Source organism: Camellia sinensis, chromosome 2 (assembly GCF_055761805.1).
Source record: "Camellia sinensis isolate YWXY chromosome 2, ASM5576180v1, whole genome shotgun sequence".
NCBI classification, from domain to species: Eukaryota; Viridiplantae; Streptophyta; class Magnoliopsida; order Ericales; family Theaceae; genus Camellia; species Camellia sinensis.
The window spans coordinates 12082148-12102987 of NC_138962.1; positions in this window are offsets into that span (position 1 = coordinate 12082148).

Consider the following 20840-nt stretch of genomic DNA (forward strand, 5'->3'; position numbering starts at 1 on the left):
GGAAATTAAATAAAAAAGGAAGTTGAATAGAAAAATAACTTGAATAAAAATGGAAGTCGAGTAAAAATAAAAATGGAAGTTGCAGAAAATTAAAAATGGAAGTTCATTCAAGAAACCACAATACCTTAACGATCTGTTTGGAAATTAAACAAAAAAGGAAGTGTAACACCCTCAAAATAAACCCATAATAACCATAACATTAACATGCATTTATAAAAGAAAATGAATCATTTGAGTTATTCATCAGAGTATTCTTATTGAAAGACATCACATGTAACATCCTGCAACATCAAAATAAATGCCCTAAGGGCTTACATCTTTCCAAGCTAACACTTGGACACAAAAAGGATGAGTACTAACTCATTTACAAGTTAAGCCCTAGGCTTGAATGTTTACATGAAATCTCAAAAATAACAAAATAAAACATATAACTAAAGACAAGTCTTCAAAATCCCAAACATCAAATCCTTCCAGGCTAAGTCCGTGGAGGTAGCTTATCACCTGAACCTGAAAATGATGTTCCCATAAAGGGTGAGCCACAGCCCAGTAGAAAAATACTAAACCAAATATAAGCATTGAATAAAGCTATAGCATTCAATAGATGGTTAACTAAGATAATCAATTTTATCGTTAAACAGTCTCATGACACTAATGTCTAAGACACATTTCACTTTCCATTATTATCAACATGGCTCAGAACCTGGCCAACTTACAACAGTGAATTGTATATCATATTCACATTACTTCCAATATCAACAAAACAAACGAGACTCATGCTCATATCAAAACACTTCATACTTCCCATTTGATACACATTTTAGTGCTGTATCAATAATCATGTAAAAACACTTCAATATAATAAGCACACATAAAAATGGTGCTAATGGAGTCCATCCCCTATCTCCTCCCAAACAAAAATCCGGTTTAGAGGTCCATCCCCTATCTTCCCCTAAACCGTGGAGTACATCCCCTATCTCCTCCCAAACAATATGCATATGCAATGCTCAATCAATACATGTAATTTCTGTATTAATTCAATAGTCTAAATTTATGACTTAACAAATTGATTAGTTTCAATTTTCCCTAATCCGCATGCAATGTCTACAACAAGCACGACTATCCTCCACTGATAGCCCAAAACAGTTATTTCTAGACTCGGAAAATAAATATACCAACTACACCATTTAATCAATAAATTCCCCAATTTCATGGATTTAACCAAATTCCCCAATTTCCTTGAATTAATTACTCAAATCAATTTAGTAATTCAACTAGGTTTTTTTTTCCAAAATTTTCAAAGTGTCCCCAACCTATCAAAATACCAAACTTAGAACAAAGCATATAAAATGGAGTAGGAAAATCCCTACCTCGAAGAAAATAACCCGTATGGAGAAGATGGAGATGAAGACCAAAGACCAACGTGCTCCAAATCCCAAGTTTCTCAGATTAAAACGAAGCCCTCAACTCACTCTAACTTTTTAATAAAGGATCTAAGGTAGAAACTCACTCTAAGTAGATCAATCGAAAGAGAGAAGGTGTGTAGAGGGAGAGAGAGAGATAAAAACACTCCAGGGGCGGTTTTTAAAAAGTTATGAAGGAAAAGTAGGTCAAAAAGTGATCCAAAAAGTGAAATCACGGACTGATATAATCGACTCTACGCTCGAGCGTAGAAAGCCCCGCTCGAGCGTAAGACACAGAATCATGCTCGAGCGTGAAGAAAGCCGCTCGAGCGTCGATTGCACCCTTCCAGAAGTTTTGCAGGCGCTGCACCCGCTCGAGCGTCAAACTCCCCGCTCGAGCGGAGGAGCAAAAACAAGGGATCACGCTCGAGCGTAAAAACTACCGCTCGAGCGGAAGAACTGCAGAGCAAAATACTGGGAGATGGAAAATCCCGCTCGAGCGTCAAAATTCCCGCTCGAGCGGAGAAGCAACAACGAAGGGACCGCTCGAGCGTTAAAACTTCCGCTCGAGCGTGAAGGCCAAAATCTGGGCATCACCTATCGGCATCTAAAATCAACCAACCTGTAACAGACCCGTCCAACACAACCTATACTTCAAATACAAAGAGATTAAAGGACAACAACAACCAATAAGTAATGACAGCATCCACGGAACCTAAGTCCGGATACAATAATTTAAAGAGAAAAGACCGGGGTCGCTATAACCTCCCCTCCTTAAAAGAATTTCGTCCCCGAAATTTAGCACAAGGTTTCGAAAACAAGTTTTTCTCAAATTCCAACAATATGATAACTCACTAATAAACAACTTGACCCAACACCGGCCATTCCATCTCTTAACAAAGAGGCATGCCACAATATGCAAAACAACCATATATTTCAACCTGCATTAACACTATGCAATTTTCTTTCAATTTCAACAATTTTCAATATATTCAATATATACAATGTTCCATTAAACTTCCATTTCGTGGCAAGTTCCAAAATATTTCCATTAACCAAAACATTCTAAATGTTTTACAGCTTAAGACATATATAAAAAGCTTTAAAGTTTGACAATATTACAAAATCTAACTACAAGATTACAAATCAATAAACATGTCCGGATATTTCTCGCGGACTTCCAACTCACGTTCCCATGTGGTTTCCTCCACCCCGTGATGTTTCCACAAAACTTTCACCAACGGAATGGTCTTTCCTCGCAAGACTTGATCCCGTTTATCCAAGACCCGAACCGGTCTCTCCTCATACGAGACATCCTCATCAACTACTAAATCGGTCCAATCCAATACATGTGATGGATCCGGCTCATACTTCCGAAGCATACTCACATGAAACACGTCATGTACTCCGGACAACTGCGGCGGCAAAGCTAAACGATAAGCAGTCTCGCCAATCCTCTCAAGGATCTCAAAAGGACCAATGAATCGAGGGGACAACTTCCCGCTCTTCCCAAACCTCATCAATCCCCGTCTTGGTGATATCTTCAAAAAGACATGATCACTCACCTCAAACACCAAAGGCCTCCTCCTACGGTCGGCATAAGATTTCTGACGACTCTGGGCTGTAACAAGCCTCTTACGGATAAGCTCAACCTTCTCCGTCGTTTCCCTCACTAACTCCGGACCCAACAGAGGTGCATCACCCACCTCGGCCCAACAAACAGGAGACCTACACGGTCGGCCGTATAAGGCCTCAAACGGTGCCATACCGATACTAGACTGGAAGCTGTTGTTGTAGGCAAACTCCACTAATGGCAAGTGCCTCTCCCACGACCCGCTAAAGTCAAGAACACAACCCCGAAGCATATCTTCAAGGATCTGAATAGTACGCTCAGACTGCCCATCAGTCTGAGGATGATAAGCTGAGCTAAAGGTCAACTTAGTACCTAAGGCGCTCTGCAAGCTCTGCCATAATCTGGCAGTAAAACGAGGGTCCCTATCGGAGACGATCGTCACTGGAACCCTGTGCAACCTCACTATGTCCCGAATATACAAGTCGGCAAGATGATCTACTGAATCTCTAACGCGCATAGGAATGAAGTGCGCCGACTTAGTCAACCGGTCTACAACCACCCAAATAGCATCACTGCCCCGCTGAGTCCTCGGAAGACCTACAACGAAGTCCATAGTGACATGCTCCCACTTCCACTCGGCAATAGGCAAGGGTTGCAACAAACCCGCTGGCCTCTGATGTTCGGCCTTCACTTGCTGACAAGTAAGGCACTTAGATACGAAAGCTGCCACATCTCTCTTCATACCCCGCCACCAAAACTGGCGACCCAAATCCCGATACATCTTAGTACCTCCCGGATGCACCGCAAGGCGTGAATGATGAAACTCTCGGAGTACCTCCTCTCGATGAGACTCCGGTACAAACAGACGGTCTCGGTATCTCACACTCAGGTCGGGATACACCGTCAAACCTTTCTCAACCTTCCCACCAGAAATCTTCTCACGGAGGAATTCTACCTCAAGGTCGCCCCTCTGAGCCTCTAACACTCGAGTCACAAGTGTAGGTTGCGCAACAACAGAAAACAAGGCCGCAGCCTCAACGGATTCGCCCAGAAGCAAATCAAACTCTCCAAGTGCACCTAACATCTCCCACTCTCGGATGGCTATACTAGCTATGTCACCAACAGGTTTCCTGCTAAGGGCGTCGGCCACCACATTGGCCTTTCCCGGATGATAATGCAATTCAAAGTCATAATCCTCAATAAATTCCATCCACCTCCTCTGCCTCAAGTTCAAGTCTTTCTGTGTGAACAGATATTTCAGACTCTTATGATTCGAGAATACCTCGAACCTCTCACCGTAAAGATAATGTCTCCAAATCTTCAAGGCAAATATCACAGCTGCTAACTCTAAATCATGCGTAGGGTAATTCTTCTCGTGAACTTTCAACTGACGTGAGCCATAGGCAACCACTTTCCCCTCTTGCATCAACACACAACCAAGACCCTCTCGTGAGGCGTCACAATAGACTGCATAACCCAACCCTCTCTCCGGAATAATCAAGACTGGAGCAGTGGTCAGTCTAACTTTCAACTCCTGGAACGACTTTTCATAAGTCTCACTCCAAGCAAATTTGACTCCCTTCCGAGTCAATCTAGTCAAAGGCGAAGCTAATCTGGAGAAATCTCTTACAAACCGGCGATAATACCCAGCTAATCCCAGAAAACTGCGGATCTCAAACACACTCTTAGGCTGTACCCAATCTTGCACTGCCTCTGTCTTGGATGTATCAACAGACACCCCTTCCCTAGAAACTACATGGCCTAAGAACTTCACCTCCTCTAGCCAGAACTCACACTTCCCAAACTTAGCATAAAGCTGATGGGCTCTAAGTAAATCAAGCACCACCCTCAAGTGTTCCTCGTGCTCTTCCTCTGAAGGTGAATAGATAAGGATGTCGTCCACGAAGACGACTACAAAACGATCTAGAAATTTCCGGAATATCCGGTTCATCAAATCCATAAATACTGCCGGTGCATTGGTGAGCCCAAATGGCATCACCAAAAACTCATAGTGGCCATACCGCGTACGGAATGCCGTCTTTGGAATATCCTCCTCCCTGACTCTCAACTGATGATAACCTGATCTCAAGTCTATCTTCGAGAAACAACGGGAACCTTTCAACTGATCGAACAGATCATCTATACGGGGCATAGGGTACTTATTCTTAACCGTAGCCCGATTCAATTTCCGGTAATCTATACAAAGTCTCAAAGCACCACCTTTCTTTTTAACAAAGAGGGCCGGTGCTCCCCAAGGCGAAACACTAGGACGTATAAAGCCTTTATCTAGCAACTCCTGGAGTTGGATCTTCAACTCAACTAACTCAGCTGGGGCAAAACGATAGGGTGCCATAGAAATCGGCGCCGTGCCGGGCACTAAGTCAATAGAGAATTCAATCTCTCGATGCGGTGGCAAACCAACAAGATCCTCGGGAAAAACGTCCGAGTACTCACACACCACCCTTGGCAACACAATCTGAGTCTCACCGTCCTCACTAATCGAAAGGTTAGCAAGTAGACCACTAAGCTCACTCCGTCCTCGCGGAACATACCCCGGTGGCAAAACACTACCAACACGGTCCCCCAGAAAATGAAAACACTCACCATTCACGGTACAACAAGTGACTCTCTGGCGGTAGCAATCAATAACTGCCCGATATGACGATAACCAGTCCATACCCAAAATAACATCGAAACCTCTCATAGGCATAACTACAAAGGAAAATGGGATTCTATGGTAATCAACCTCTATATCACAACCCCTAACACCGTGTTTCAAAATCAATTCACCCCCAAGAGGCGACACTACACAAATAGGAGATGCTAATTGTGCTAACTCCAACTCCAAAACAGATGCAAATGCAGCAGACACAAAGGAATGAGATGCACCCGTATCAATCAAAACATTAGCAACCGAGTTGCAAAACAAGAAAGTACCTCTCACAACAGATGGAGCCGGTACAAGATCCTGCGCGGTAACAGCATACACGCGCCCAGATGACCTCTGATCAACCTGCTCACCCCTAGGAGCATAAGATTGTTGCACCGACTGAGACGATGAAGCCCCCTGATTGGCCCTCGAGGCCTGACCCGACTGAGCTGGCTGTTGACCCTGAATCTGCCTCAAACCAGATGCACCAGGTGTGCCACCCAACTGCGGGCAATACCTCTTCATATGCCCTGGCTGACCACACTGATAACACGAGAGTGGCTGGCCTCTACCCTGACTCTGGCTCTGAGATCGAGCCGAAGATGATGCTGCTCTCTGCACTCCTCCCCTCTGAGGACAAACTGGAGACTTGTGGCCCGGCTGGCCACACTTGAAGCAGGTAATGCCTCCTTGACTGCCTTTCCCCGAACTAGCACTCGGCACGGGAAAAGTCGATCTAGAAAAGCTACTCTGAGACTGTTGGGGATTAAAACCCTTCTGTCTCCTACCATCACTCTGACCATCCTGACTCCTCTTGGAGCCCTTCTGTCCTTCCTCCTCCTCCTGCATCATGATTTCCATGTGGGCTGCAGCATCAACCAAACGCCCATAATCCCGAATCATAGTTCCCCCAACTCTCAACTTGAGGCCACGCCTCAACTTCCTCTCAAACTCAATACAACGGCGTTCCTCAGACGCCACCAATTCAGGTGCAAACCTGGATAAACTAGTAAATGCAGCCTCAAACTCGGCCACTGAAGAACTCGACTGCTTAAGCTGGCAGAACTGGTCTCTCAGCTTCTCCCTAACTGCTGGAGATAAGAACTTCTCCTGGAAAGCATTCACAAAAGCCTCCCATGTACCTCCTATACGCCCCTTAGTGAACTTCCACCACTGACCCGCATCCCCCTTCAACTGGAATGATGCCAAGGTCACCTTCAACCCCTCGTCTTCGATGCCAAGCATCTCAAACGTCTTCGTTGTCTGTTCGAGCCATTCGTCTGCCTTAAGCGGCTCTTTAGGATCACCCACAAATTCATCCGGATTAGACCGGAAGAACTCCCTCTTCAGAAAGGAAGGTCCTGCATCCGCAACAACAACCTGGGCTTGATTCTCAGCCCTAAGAATGCCTACTGACTCCCTGAATGCCCCTGCTATCTCTCGGGCTAAAGCGCCCATAGCCTGCTGGCCTACTGGCTCGGCCACATTGGCCTGGCCAATTCCCTCACGAACTGCCGGAATCTCCTCTGGCACCGGTACCTCCTGCCTACCCGGCCTACCACGCCTACCGCGTCCTCGTCCTCGCCCTGACATCCTAATAAAGGAAACAAACAAAGACGTTAGCACATTAATAAATGTGCCGAAACTAAACACTCGCGTCCTAATGCATTGGACAAAAATAATTCATTCCACGTAAGCACATAATCACAAAAGCACCTACGAATTTCATTCCTGGATAATAATAGTCCCGAAGCGTTACTATAGTTCCGGTTGGAAACAGCATTGATCAAGTGCCTTTCCAACAAGACTACTAGAAACTCAAGGGTCCAATTAACATCCTAGAAACTACGTTCCATACCCACATAATCACATAAACATGCTATCATATAAGCACATAACAGTACATCTAAGTCTCTATCAAGCGAGACGAACCCATTGTGATACTAATCACTTCCCACGTACCCAAAGTATTCGAACCCGGTACGCTCTGATACCAAGTTGTAACACCCTCAAAATAAACCCATAATAACCATAACATTAACATGCATTTATAAAAGAAAATGAATCATTTGAGTTATTCATCAGAGTATTCTTATTGAAAGACATCACATGTAACATCCTGCAACATCAAAATAAATGCCCTAAGGGCTTACATCTTTCCAAGCTAACACTTGGACACAAAAAGGATGAGTACTAACTCATTTACAAGTTAAGCCCTAGGCTTGAATGTTTACATGAAATCTCAAAAATAACAAAATAAAACATATAACTAAAGACAAGTCTTCAAAATCCCAAACATCAAATCCTTCCAGGCTAAGTCCGTGGAGGTAGCTTATCACCTGAACCTGAAAATGATGTTCCCATAAAGGGTGAGCCACAGCCCAGTAGAAAAATACTAAACCAAATATAAGCATTGAATAAAGCTATAGCATTCAATAGATGGTTAACTAAGATAATCAATTTTATCGTTAAACAGTCTCATGACACTAATGTCTAAGACACATTTCACTTTCCATTATTATCAACATGGCTCAGAACCTGGCCAACTTACAACAGTGAATTGTATATCATATTCACATTACTTCCAATATCAACAAAACAAACGAGACTCATGCTCATATCAAAACACTTCATACTTCCCATTTGATACACATTTTAGTGCTGTATCAATAATCATGTAAAAACACTTCAATATAATAAGCACACATAAAAATGGTGCTAATGGAGTCCATCCCCTATCTCCTCCCAAACAAAAATCCGGTTTAGAGGTCCATCCCCTATCTTCCCCTAAACCGTGGAGTACATCCCCTATCTCCTCCCAAACAATATGCATATGCAATGCTCAATCAATACATGTAATTTCTGTATTAATTCAATAGTCTAAATTTATGACTTAACAAATTGATTAGTTTCAATTTTCCCTAATCCGCATGCAATGTCTACAACAAGCACGACTATCCTCCACTGATAGCCCAAAACAGTTATTTCTAGACTCGGAAAATAAATATACCAACTACACCATTTAATCAATAAATTCCCCAATTTCATGGATTTAACCAAATTCCCCAATTTCCTTGAATTAATTACTCAAATCAATTTAGTAATTCAACTAGGTTTTTTTTTCCAAAATTTTCAAAGTGTCCCCAACCTATCAAAATACCAAACTTAGAACAAAGCATATAAAATGGAGTAGGAAAATCCCTACCTCGAAGAAAATAACCCGTATGGAGAAGATGGAGATGAAGACCAAAGACCAACGTGCTCCAAATCCCAAGTTTCTCAGATTAAAACGAAGCCCTCAACTCACTCTAACTTTTTAATAAAGGATCTAAGGTAGAAACTCACTCTAAGTAGATTAATCGAAAGAGAGAAGGTGTGTAGAGGGAGAGAGAGAGATAAAAACACTCCAGGGGCGGTTTTTAAAAAGTTATGAAGGAAAAGTAGGTCAAAAAGTGATCCAAAAAGTGAAATCACGGACTGATATAATCGACTCTACGCTCGAGCGTAGAAAGCCCCGCTCGAGCGTAAGACACAGAATCATGCTCGAGCGTGAAGAAAGCCGCTCGAGCGTCGATTGCACCCTTCCAGAAGTTTTGCAGGCGCTGCACCCGCTCGAGCGTCAAACTCCCCGCTCGAGCGGAGGAGCAAAAACAAGGGATCACGCTCGAGCGTAAAAACTACCGCTCGAGCGGAAGAACTGCAGAGCAAAATACTGGGAGATGGAAAATCCCGCTCGAGCGTCAAAATTCCCGCTCGAGCGGAGAAGCAACAACGAAGGGACCGCTCGAGCGTTAAAACTTCCGCTCGAGCGTGAAGGCCAAAATCTGGGCATCACCTATCGGCATCTAAAATCAACCAACCTGTAACAGACCCGTCCAACACAACCTATACTTCAAATACAAAGAGATTAAAGGACAACAACAACCAATAAGTAATGACAGGATCCACGGAACCTAAGTCCGGATACAATAATTTAAAGAGAAAAGACCGGGGTCGCTATAGGAAGTTTAATAGAAAAGTAAATTGAATAAAAATGGAAGTTGAATAAAAATAAAAATGAAAGTTGCATAAAATTAAAAATGGAAGTTCAATCCAGAAACCACTATACCTTAACGATCTATTTGAAAATTAAATAAAAAAGGAAGTTGAATAAAAATAAAAATGAAAGTTCCATAAAATTAAAAATGGAAGTTCAATGCAGAAAACACTATACCTTAACGATCTGTTTGGAAATTAATTAAAAAAGGAAGTTGAGTAAAAAAGAAACTTGAATTAAAAATGAAGTACAATAAAAATGGAAGTTGAATAAAAATAAAAGTGAAAGTTGCATAAAAATCAAAATGCAAGTTCAATCCAGAAATCACTATTCCTTAACAATCTATTTGGAAATTAAATAAAAAAGGAAGTTGAATAGAAAAGAAACTTGAATAAAAAAAGATGTTGAATAGAAATAAAAATGGAAGTTGCAGAAAATTAAAATTGGAAGTTTATTCAAGAAACCACTATACCTTAACGATCTATTTGGAAATTAAATAAAAAAGGAAGTTGAACAGAAAAATAACTTGAATAAAAATGGAAGTCGAATAAAAATAAAAAAGGAAGTTGCAGAAAATTAAAAATGGAAGCTCATTCAAGAAACCACTATACCTTAACGATTTATTTGGAAATTAAATAAAAAAGGAAGTTGCACAGAAAAATAACTTGAATAAAAATGGAAGTTAAATAAAAATAAAAATGGAAGGTGCATAAAATTAAAAGTGGAAGTTCCTTGAAGAAACAACTATACTTTAACGATCTATTTGGAAATTAAATAAAAAAGGAAGTTTAATAGAAAAGCAAATTCAATAAAAATGGAAGTTCAATAAAAATAAAAGTGAAAGTTGCATAAAATTAAAAATGAAAGTTCAATCCCGAAACCACTATACCATAACAATCTATTTGGAAATTAAATAAAAATATAAGTTGAATAGAAAAGAAACTTGAGTAAAAAAAGAAGTTGAATAGAAATAAAAATGGAAGTTGCAGAAAATTAAAATTGGAAGTTCATCCAAGAAACCAGTATAGCTTAACGATCTATTTGGAAATTAAATAAAAAAGGAAGTTGAATAGAAAAATAACTTGAATAAAAATGGAAGTTTTAGAAAATTAAAAACGGAAGTTCATTCAAGAAACCACTATACCTTAACAATCTATTTGGAAATTAAATAAAAAAGGAAGTTTAATAGAAAAGTAAATTGAATAAAAATGGAAGTTGAATAAAAATGAAAATGAAAGTTGCATAAAATTAAAAATGGAAGTTCAATCCAGAAACCACTATACCTTAACGATCTATTTGAAAATTAAATAAAAAAGGAAGCTGAATAAAAATAAAAATGAAAGTTGCATAAAATTAAAAATGGAAGTTCAATGCAGAAAACACTATACCTTAACGATCTGTTTGGAAATTAATTAAAAAAGGAAGTTGAGTAGAAAAGAAACTTGAATTAAAAAGGAAGTACAATAAAAATGGAAGTTGAATAAAAATAAAAGTGAAAGTTGCATAAAAATCAAAGTGCAAGTTCAATCCAGAAACCACTATTCCTTAACAATCTATTTGGAAATTAAATAAAAAAGGAAGTTGAATAGAAAAGAAACTTGAATAAAAAAAGATGTTGAATAGAAATAAAAATGGAAGTTGCAGAAATTAAAATTGGAAGTTTATTCAAGAAACCACTATACCTTAACGATCTATTTGGAAATTAAATAAAAAAGGAAGTTGAACAGAAAAATAACTTGAATAAAAATGGAAGTCGAATAAAAATAAAAAAGGAAGTTGCAAAAAATTAAAAATTGAAGCTCATTCAAGAAACCAGTATACCTTAACGATCTATTTGGAAATTAAATAAAAAAGGAAGTTGCACAGAAAAATAACTTGAATAAAAATGAAAGTTAAATAAAAAGAAAAATGGAAGTTGCATAAAATTAAAAGTGGAAGTTCCTTGAAGAAACAACTATACTTTAACGATCTATTTGGAAATTAAATAAAAAAGGAAGTTTAATAGAAAAGCAAATTCAATAAAAATGGAAGTTCAATAAAAATAAAAGTGAAAGTTGCATAAAATTAAAAATGAAAGTTCAATCCCGAAACCACTATACCATAACAATCTATTTGGAAAGTAAATAAAAATATAAGTTGAATAGAAAAGAAACTTGAGTAAAAAAAGAAGTTGAATAGAAATAAAAATGGAAGTTGCAGAAAATTAAAATTGGAAGTTCATTCGAGAAACCAGTATAGCTTAATGATCTATTTGGAAATTAAATAAAAAAGGAAGTTGAATAGAAAAATAACTTGAATAAAAATGGAAGTTTTAGAAAATTAAAAACGGAAGTTCATTCAAGAAAGCACTATACCTTAACGATCTATTTGGAAATTAAATAAAAAAAGGAGTTTAATAGAAAAGTAAATTTAATAAAAATGGAAGTTGAATAAAAATAAAAATGAAAGTTGCATAAAATTAAAAAGGAAGTTCAATCCATAAACCACTATACCTTAACGATCTATTTGGAAATTAAACAAAAAAGGAAGTGGAATAGAATAGTAAATTGAATAAAAATGGAAGTCGAATAAAAATAAAAATGGAAGTTGCAGAAAATTAAAAACGGAAGTTCATTCAAGAAACCACTATACCTTAACGATCTATTTGGAAATTAAATAAAAAAAGTTGTTCAATAGAAAAGTAAATTGAATAAAAATTGAAATAGAATAAATATAAAAATGAAAGTTACATAAAATTAAAAATGGAAGTTCAATCCTGAAACCACTATACCTTAACGATCTATTTGGAAATTAAATAAAAAAGGAAGTTGAACAGAAAAATTACTTGAATAAAAATGGAAGTCAAACAAAAATAAAAATGGAAGTTGCAGAAAATTAAAAATGAAAGTTCATTTAAGGAACCACAATATCTTCACGATCTATTTGGAAATTAAATAAAAAAGGAAGTTTAATAGAAAAGTAAATTGAATAAAAATGGAAGTTGAATAAAAATAAAAGTGAAAGTTGCGTAAAATTAAAAAAGGAAGTTCAATCCAGAAACCACTATACCTTAACGATCTATTTGGAAATTAAATAAAAAACGAAGTTGAATAGAACAGTAAATTGAATAAAAATGGAAGTCGAATAAAAATAAAAATGGAAGTTCCAGAAAATTAAAAATGGAAGTTCATTCAAAAAACCACTATACCTTAACGAGCTATTTCGAAATTAAATAAAAAAGGAAGTTGAATAGAAAAATAACCTCAATAAAAATGGAAGTTGAATAAAAATTAAAATGGAAGTTGCAGAAAATTAAAAATGGAAGTTCAATCAGGAAACAACTATACCTTAACGATCTATTTGGAAATTAAATAAAAAAGGAAGTTGAATAGAAAAATAACTTGAATAAAAATAGAAGTTCATTCAAGAAACCACTATACCTTAAAGATCTACTTGGAAATTAAATAAAAAAGGAAGTTTTATAGAAAAGTAAATTCAATAAAATGGAAGTTGAATAAAAATAAAAATTAAAGTTGCATAAAGTTAAAAATGAAAGTTCAATCCATAAACCACTATACCTTAACGATCTATTTGGAAATTAAATAAAAAAAGAAGTTGAGTAGAAAAGAAACTAGATTGAAAAAGGAGGTTAAATAAAAATAAAAATGGAAGTTGCAGAAAATTAAAAGTAGAAGTTCATTCAAGAAACCACTATACCATAACGATCTATTTGGAAATTAAATAAAAAAGTAAGTTGAATAGAAAAATAACTTGAATAAAAATGGAAGTCGAATAAAAATAAAAAAGGAATTTTCAGAAAATTAAAAATGGAAGTTCTTTCAAGAAACCACTATAGCTTAACGATCTATTTGGAAATTAAATATAAAAAAGAGTTTGATAGAAAAGTAAATTGAATAAAAATGAAAGTTGCATAAAATTAAAAAGGAAGTTCAATCCAGAAACCACTATACCTTAACGATCTATTTGGAAATTAAATAAAAAAGGAAGTCAAATAGAATAGTAAATTGAATAAAAATGGAAGTCGAATAAAAATAAAAATGCAAGTTGCAAAAAATTAATATTGGAAGTTCATTCAAAAAACCACTGTACCTTAACGATCTATTTGGAAATTAAATAAAAAAGGATGTTCAATAGAAAAGTAAATTGAATAAAAAGGGAAATTGAAAAAATATAAAAATGAAAGTTGCATAAAATTAAAAATGGAAGTTCAATCCAGAAACCACTATGCCTTAACGATCTATTTGGAAAATAAATAAAAAAGGAAGTTGAACAGAAAAATGACTTCAATAAAAATGGAAGTCAAATAAAAATAAAAATGGAAGTTGCAGAAAATTAAAAATGAAAGTTCATTCAAGAAACTACAATATCTTCACGATCTATTTTGGCAATTAAATAAAAAAGGAAGTTTAATAGAAAAGTAAATTGAATAAAAATGGAAGTTGAATAAAAATAAAAGTGAAAGTTGGGTAAAATTAAAAATGGAAGTTCAATCCAGAAACCATTATACCTTAACAATCTATTTGGAAATTTAAAAAAAAAAAGACGTTGAAGAGGAAATTAACTTGAATAAAAAAAGAAGTTGAATAGAAATAAAAATGGAAGTTGCAGAAAATTAAAATTGGAAGTTCATTCAAGAAACCTGTAACGCCCTCGAAATTAACCCATTATATATCATTGACATGCATTATTTAAAGAAGACAATATATATTAATTCATTCATCAGAGTATTACTAAATAAAGCATTACATGTAACATCAAATAAAATGCCCTACAGGCTTACATCTTTCCAAGCCAACACTTGGATACAAAAATATGAGTTCTAACTCAATACAAGAAAAGCCCTAGGCTTGAATGTTTACATGTAATAATAATTAAAGACAATTAACTAAAGGTAGTCTTCTCCAATCCAGAAGCCAAACCCTCCCAAGCTAAGTCCTTGGAGGTAGTTTATCACCTGAACCTGAAAATGATGTTCCCATATAGGATGAGCCACAGCCCAGTAGAAATATACTAAACCACATATAAGCAATGAATAAAGCAATAGCGTTCAACAGATGGTTAACCAAAATAATCAATTACTTCATTTTACAGACTCATGACATTATTGCCAAAGATACGTTTTACTTTCCAGTTTTATCAACATGGCTCAGAACCTGGCCAAACTTATAACAGTGAAATCACATATATCATATTCACATCCTTCCAATATTAACAACAAATGAGACTCAAGCTCAAATCAAACACTTCATACTTCCAGATTGATACACATTTTAGTGCTGTATCAATAAAACACTTCTATATAAATAAGCACACATAAAAGTGATGCTAATGGAGTCCATCCCCTATCTCCTCCCAAACAAAATCCGGTTTAGAGGTCCATCCCCTATCTTCCCCTAAACCGTGGAGTACATCCCCTATCTCCTCCCACACACAAACAATGTATGCAAATGCAATGCTCAATCAATACACGTATTATCTGTATCAATGCCACAGTCAAAAGTAATGACTTAACCAATGTGATTAGTTTCAGTTATTCCTAATTCACATGCACTGTCTACAACAATCACGACTATCCTCCACCGATAGCCCAAAACAGTTATTTCTAAACTGAAAATAACCATGTCAACAATTCAATGGACAAATGATACCAATTACCCAATTATGCCATTTAATCAATAAATTCCCCAATTCCATGAATTTAACCCTCTTTTCCCAATTTCATGAATTACTTAAACAAATTAATTCAATAATACAACTAGGGTTTTTCCCAAAATTTACCAAAGTATCCCCAACATGTTAAAATACCAAAACTTAGAACAAAACCTATAAAATGGAGTAGGAAATCCCTACCTCAAAGAAAACAACCCAAAAGGTGAAGAAAGAGATGGGTGCCCAAATACCAAAGTGCTCCAAATCGCCAAATGCTCAGATTAAATGGTAGCCCTTGCCTCACTCTATCTTTTTAATGAAGGATCTAGGGTAGAAACACAACCTAAGTGGATCAAATCTAAGAAAGAAGGTGAGTAGGGAGAGAGAGAAGTCGGACCTAGGGTTTGGAATCAAAAGAAAATGAAAAAGACTGATCAAATCCCGCTGCTGTGCATATAAACTGGACATGCTCGCTCGAGCGAAGACTTGGTCGCTTGAGCGACCAGAAACAGAGAAACTACGCTCGAGCCAAGGAAGCCTTGCTCGAGCCAACAACTCAAATGCTCGCTCGAGCGAAAGAAAGCTCGGTCGAGCGAAGAACTCAAACCCTCAGGTCTGAACCCAGACACACGCTCGAGCGAAGGAACTATAGCTCGAGCGAAGGATGAACTAACTCGCTCGAGCGAAGAAAAGTTCGCTCGAGCCAAGAATGCACAGCTACAGGTCCAAAACAAACACTACCTCTCGCTCGAGCGAACAACTCCTCGCTCGAGCGAAGAACCAAAAACCTGGACAGCAACTCTTGGTTTCTAAACCCAACCAACCTGAAACAAACATGCCCAACACATCCTATAATTCCAAATGAGAAAATAAGGAATAACAACAACAACCATTATACAATGACAGAATCTACGGAACAGTCCGGATACAACAATTAAATGGGAAAAGACCGGGGTCGCTATAAAACCACTATATCTTAACGATCTATTTGGAAATTAAATAAAAAATGGAGTTTAATAGAAAAGTAAATTGAATAAAAATGGAAGTTGAATAAAAATAAAAATGAAAGTTGCTTAAAATTAAAAATGGAAGTTCAATCCAGAAATCATTATACCTTAACGATCTATTCGGAAATCAAATAAAAAAGGAAGTTGAATAGAAAAATAACTTGAATAAAAATGGAAGTCGTGTAAAAATAAAAATGGAAGTTGCAGAAAATTAAAAATGGAAGTTCATTCAAGAAACCACTATACCTTAACGATCTGTTTGGAAATTAAACAAAAAAGGAAGTTTAATAGAAAAGTAAATTGAATAAAATGGACGTTGAATAAAAATAAAAATGAAAGTTGCATAAAATTAAAAATGGAAGTTCAATCAAGAAACCACTATACCTTAACGATCTATTTGAAAATTAAATAAAAAAGGAAGTTTAATAGAAAAGTAAATTGCATAAAAATGGAAGTTGAATAAAAATAAAAATTAAAGTTGCATAAAATTAAAAATGGAAGTTCAATGCAGAAACCAATATACCTTAACGATCTGTTTGGAAATTAAATAAAAAAGGAAGTTGAGTAGAAAAGAAACTTGAATTAAAAAGGAAGTACCATAAAAATAAAAGTTGCAGAAAATTTAAAATTGAAGTTCATTCAAAAAACCACTATACCTTAACGATCTATTTGGAAATTAAATAAAAACGCAAGTTGAATAGAAAAATAAATTGAATAAAAATGGAAGTCGAATAAAAATAAAAATGGAAGTTGCAGAAAATTAAAAATGGAAGTTCATTAGCGAAACCATTATACCTTAACGGTCTATTTGGAAATTAAATAAAAAACGAAGTTCAATAGAAAAGTAAATTTAATAAAAATGGAAGTTGAATAAAAATAAAAGTGAAAGTTGCATAAAATTTAAAATGCAAGTTCAATCCAGAAACCACTATTCCTTAACCATCTATTTGGAAATTAAATAAAAAATGAAGTTGAATAGAAAAATAACTTGAAAAAAAATGGAAGTTGAATAAAAATAAAAATGGAAGTTGCAAAAAATTAAAAATGGAAGTTCATTAAAGAAACAACTATACCATAACTATCTTTTAGGAAATTAAATAAAAAAGGAAGTTGCGCAGAAAAATAACTTGAATAAAAATGGAAGTCGAATAAAAATAAAAATGGAAGTTGCAGAAAATTAAAAATGGAAGTTCATTCAAGAAACCACTATACCTTAACGATCTATTTGGAAATTAAATAAAAAAGGAAGTTGCACAGAAAAATAACTTGAATAAAAATGGAAGTTGAATAAAAATAAAAATGGAAGTTGCATAAAATTAAAAGTGGAAGTTTCTTGAAGAAACAACTATACCTTAACGATCTATTTGGAAATTAAATAAAAAAAGGAAGTTTTATAGAAAAGCAAATTCAATAAAAATGGAAGTTCAATAAAAATAAAAGTGAAAGTTGCGTAAAATTAAAAATGGAAGTTCAATCCCGAAACCACTATACCATAACAATCTATTTGTAAATTAAATAAAAATAGAAGTTGAATTGAAAAGAAACTTGAGTAAAAAAAGAAGTTGAATAGAAATAAAAATGGAAGTTGCAGAAAATTAAAATTGGAAGTTCATTCAAGAAACCACTATACCTTAACCATCTATTTGGAAATTAAATAAAAAAGGAAGTTGAATAGAAAAATGACTTGAATAAATATAGAAGTCGAATAAAAATAAAAATGGAAGTTTTAGAAAATTAAAAATGGAAGTTCATTCCAGAAACCACTATACCTTAACGATCTATTTGGAAATTAAATAAAAAAAGGAGTTCAATAGAAAAGTAAATTGAATAAAAATGGAAGTTAAATAAAAATAAAAATAAAAGTTGCATAAAATTAAAAAGGAAGTTCAATCCAGAAACCACTATACCTTAACGATCTATTTGGAAATTAAATAAAAAATGAAGTTGAATAGAATAGTAAATTGTATAAAAATGGAAGTCGAATAAAAATAAAAATGGAAGTTCCAAAAAATTAAAAATGGAAGTTCATTCAAAAAACCACTATATTTTAACGATCTATTTGGAAATTAAATAAAAAAGGAAGTTGAATAGAAAAATAACCTCAATAAAAATGGAAGTTGAATAAAAATTAAAATGTAAGTTGCAGAAAATTAAAAATGGAAGTTCAATCAAGAAACCACTATACCTTAACGATCTATTTGGAAATTAAATAAAAAAGGAAGTTGAATAGAAAAATAACTTGAATAAAAATGGAAGTTGCAGAAAATTAAAAACGGAAGTTCATTCAAGAAACCAATATACCTTAAAGATCTACATGGAAATTATATAAAAAAAGAAATTTTATAGAAAAGTAAATTCAATAAAAATTGAAGTTGAATAAAAATAAAAATTCAAGTTGCATAAAGTTAAAAATGGAAGTTCAATACATAAACCACTATACCTTAACGATCTATTCGGAAATTAAATAAAAAAGGAAGTTGAGTAGAAAAAAACCAGATTGAAAAAGGAGGTTAAATAAAAATAAAAATGGAAGTTGCAGAAAATTAAAAATGGAAGTTCATTCAAGAAACCACTATACCATAATGATCTATTTGGAAATTAAATAAAAAAGGAAGTTGAATAGAAAAATAACTCTAATAAAAATGGAAGTCGAATAAAAATAAAAATGGAAGTTTTAGAAAATTAAAAATAGAAGTTCATTCAAGAAACCACTATACCTTAATGATCTATTTGGAAATTAAATAAAAAAACAGATTTTAATAGAAAAATAAATTGAATAAAAATGGAAGTTGAATAAAAATAAAAATGAAAGTTGCATAAAATTAAAAAGGAAGTTCAATCCAGAAACCACTATTCCTTAACCATCTATTTGGAAATTAAATAAAAAAGGAAGTTGAATAGAATAGTAAATTGAATAAAAACGGAAGTTGAAGAAAAATAAAAATGGAAGTTGCAAAAAATTAAAAATGGAAGTTCATTGAAGAAACCACTATTTCTTAACGATCTATTTGGAAATTAAATAAAAAAGGATGTTCAATAGAAAAGTAAATTGAATAAAAATGGAAATTGAATAAATATAAAAATGAATGTTGCATAAAATTAAAAATGGAATTTCATTCCAGAAACCACTATACCTTAACGATCTATTTGGAAATTAAATAAAAAAGGAAGTTGAATAGAAAAATGACTTGAATAAAAATGGAAGCCAAATAAAAATAAAAATGGAAGTTGCAGAAAATGAAAAATGAAAGTTCATTCAAGAAACTACAATATCTTCACGATCTATTTGGAAATTAAATAAAAAAAGAAGTTTAATAGAAAAGTAAATTGAATAAAAATGGAAGTTGAATAAAAATAAAAGTGAAAGTTGCGTAAAATTAAAAATGGAAGTTCAATCCAGAAACCACTATACCTTAACAATCTATTTGGAAATTAAAAAAATAAATGGACGTTGAATAGGAAAGAAACTTGAATAAAAAAAGAAGTTGAATAGAAATAAAAATGGAAGTTGCAGAAAATTAAAATTGGAAGTTCATTCAAAAAACCACTATTTCTTAACGATCTATTTGGAAATTAAATAAAAAATGAAGTTTAACAGAAAAGTAAATTAAATAAAAATGGAAGTTGAATAAAAATAAAAATGAAAGTTGCATAAAATTAAAAATGGAAGTTCAATCCAGAAACCATTAGACCTTAACAATCTATTTGGAAATTAAATAAAAAAGGAAATTGAATAGACAAATAACTTGAATAAAAATGGAAGTCGAGTAAAAATAAAAATGGAAGTTGCAGAAAATTAAAAATGGAAGTTCATTCAAGAAACCACTATACCTTAATGATCTGTTTGGAAATTAAACAAAAAAGGAAGTTTAATAGAAAAGTAAATTGAATAAAAATGGAAGTAGATTAAAAATAAAACTGAAAGTTGCATAAAATTAAAAATGGAAGTTCAATCCAGAAACCACAATACCTTAACAATCTATTTGGAAATTAAAAAAAAAAAAGGACGTTGAATAGGAAAGAAACTTGAATAAAAAAAGAAGTTGAATAGAAAAAAAAATGGAGGTTGCAGAAAATTAAAATTGGAAGTTCATTCTAGAAACCACTATATCTTAACGATCTATTTGGAAATTAAATAAAAAATGAAGTTGAATAGAAAAGTAAATTAAATAAAAATGGAAGTTGAATAAAAATAAAAATGAAAGTTTCATAAAATTAAAAATGGAAGTTAATTCCAGAAACCATTATACCTTAACGATCTATTTGGAAATTAAATAAAAAAGGAAGTTGAATAGAAAAATAACTTGAATAAAAATGGAAGTCGAGTAAAAATAAAAATAGAAGTTGCAGAAAATTAAAAATGGAAGTTCATTCAAGAAACCACTATACCTTAACGATCTGTTTGGAAATTAAACAAAAAAGGAAGTTTATTAGAAAAGTAAATTGAATAAAAATGGAAGTTGAATAAAAATAAAAATAAAAGTTGCATAAAATTAAAAATGGCAGTTCAATCCAGTAACCACTA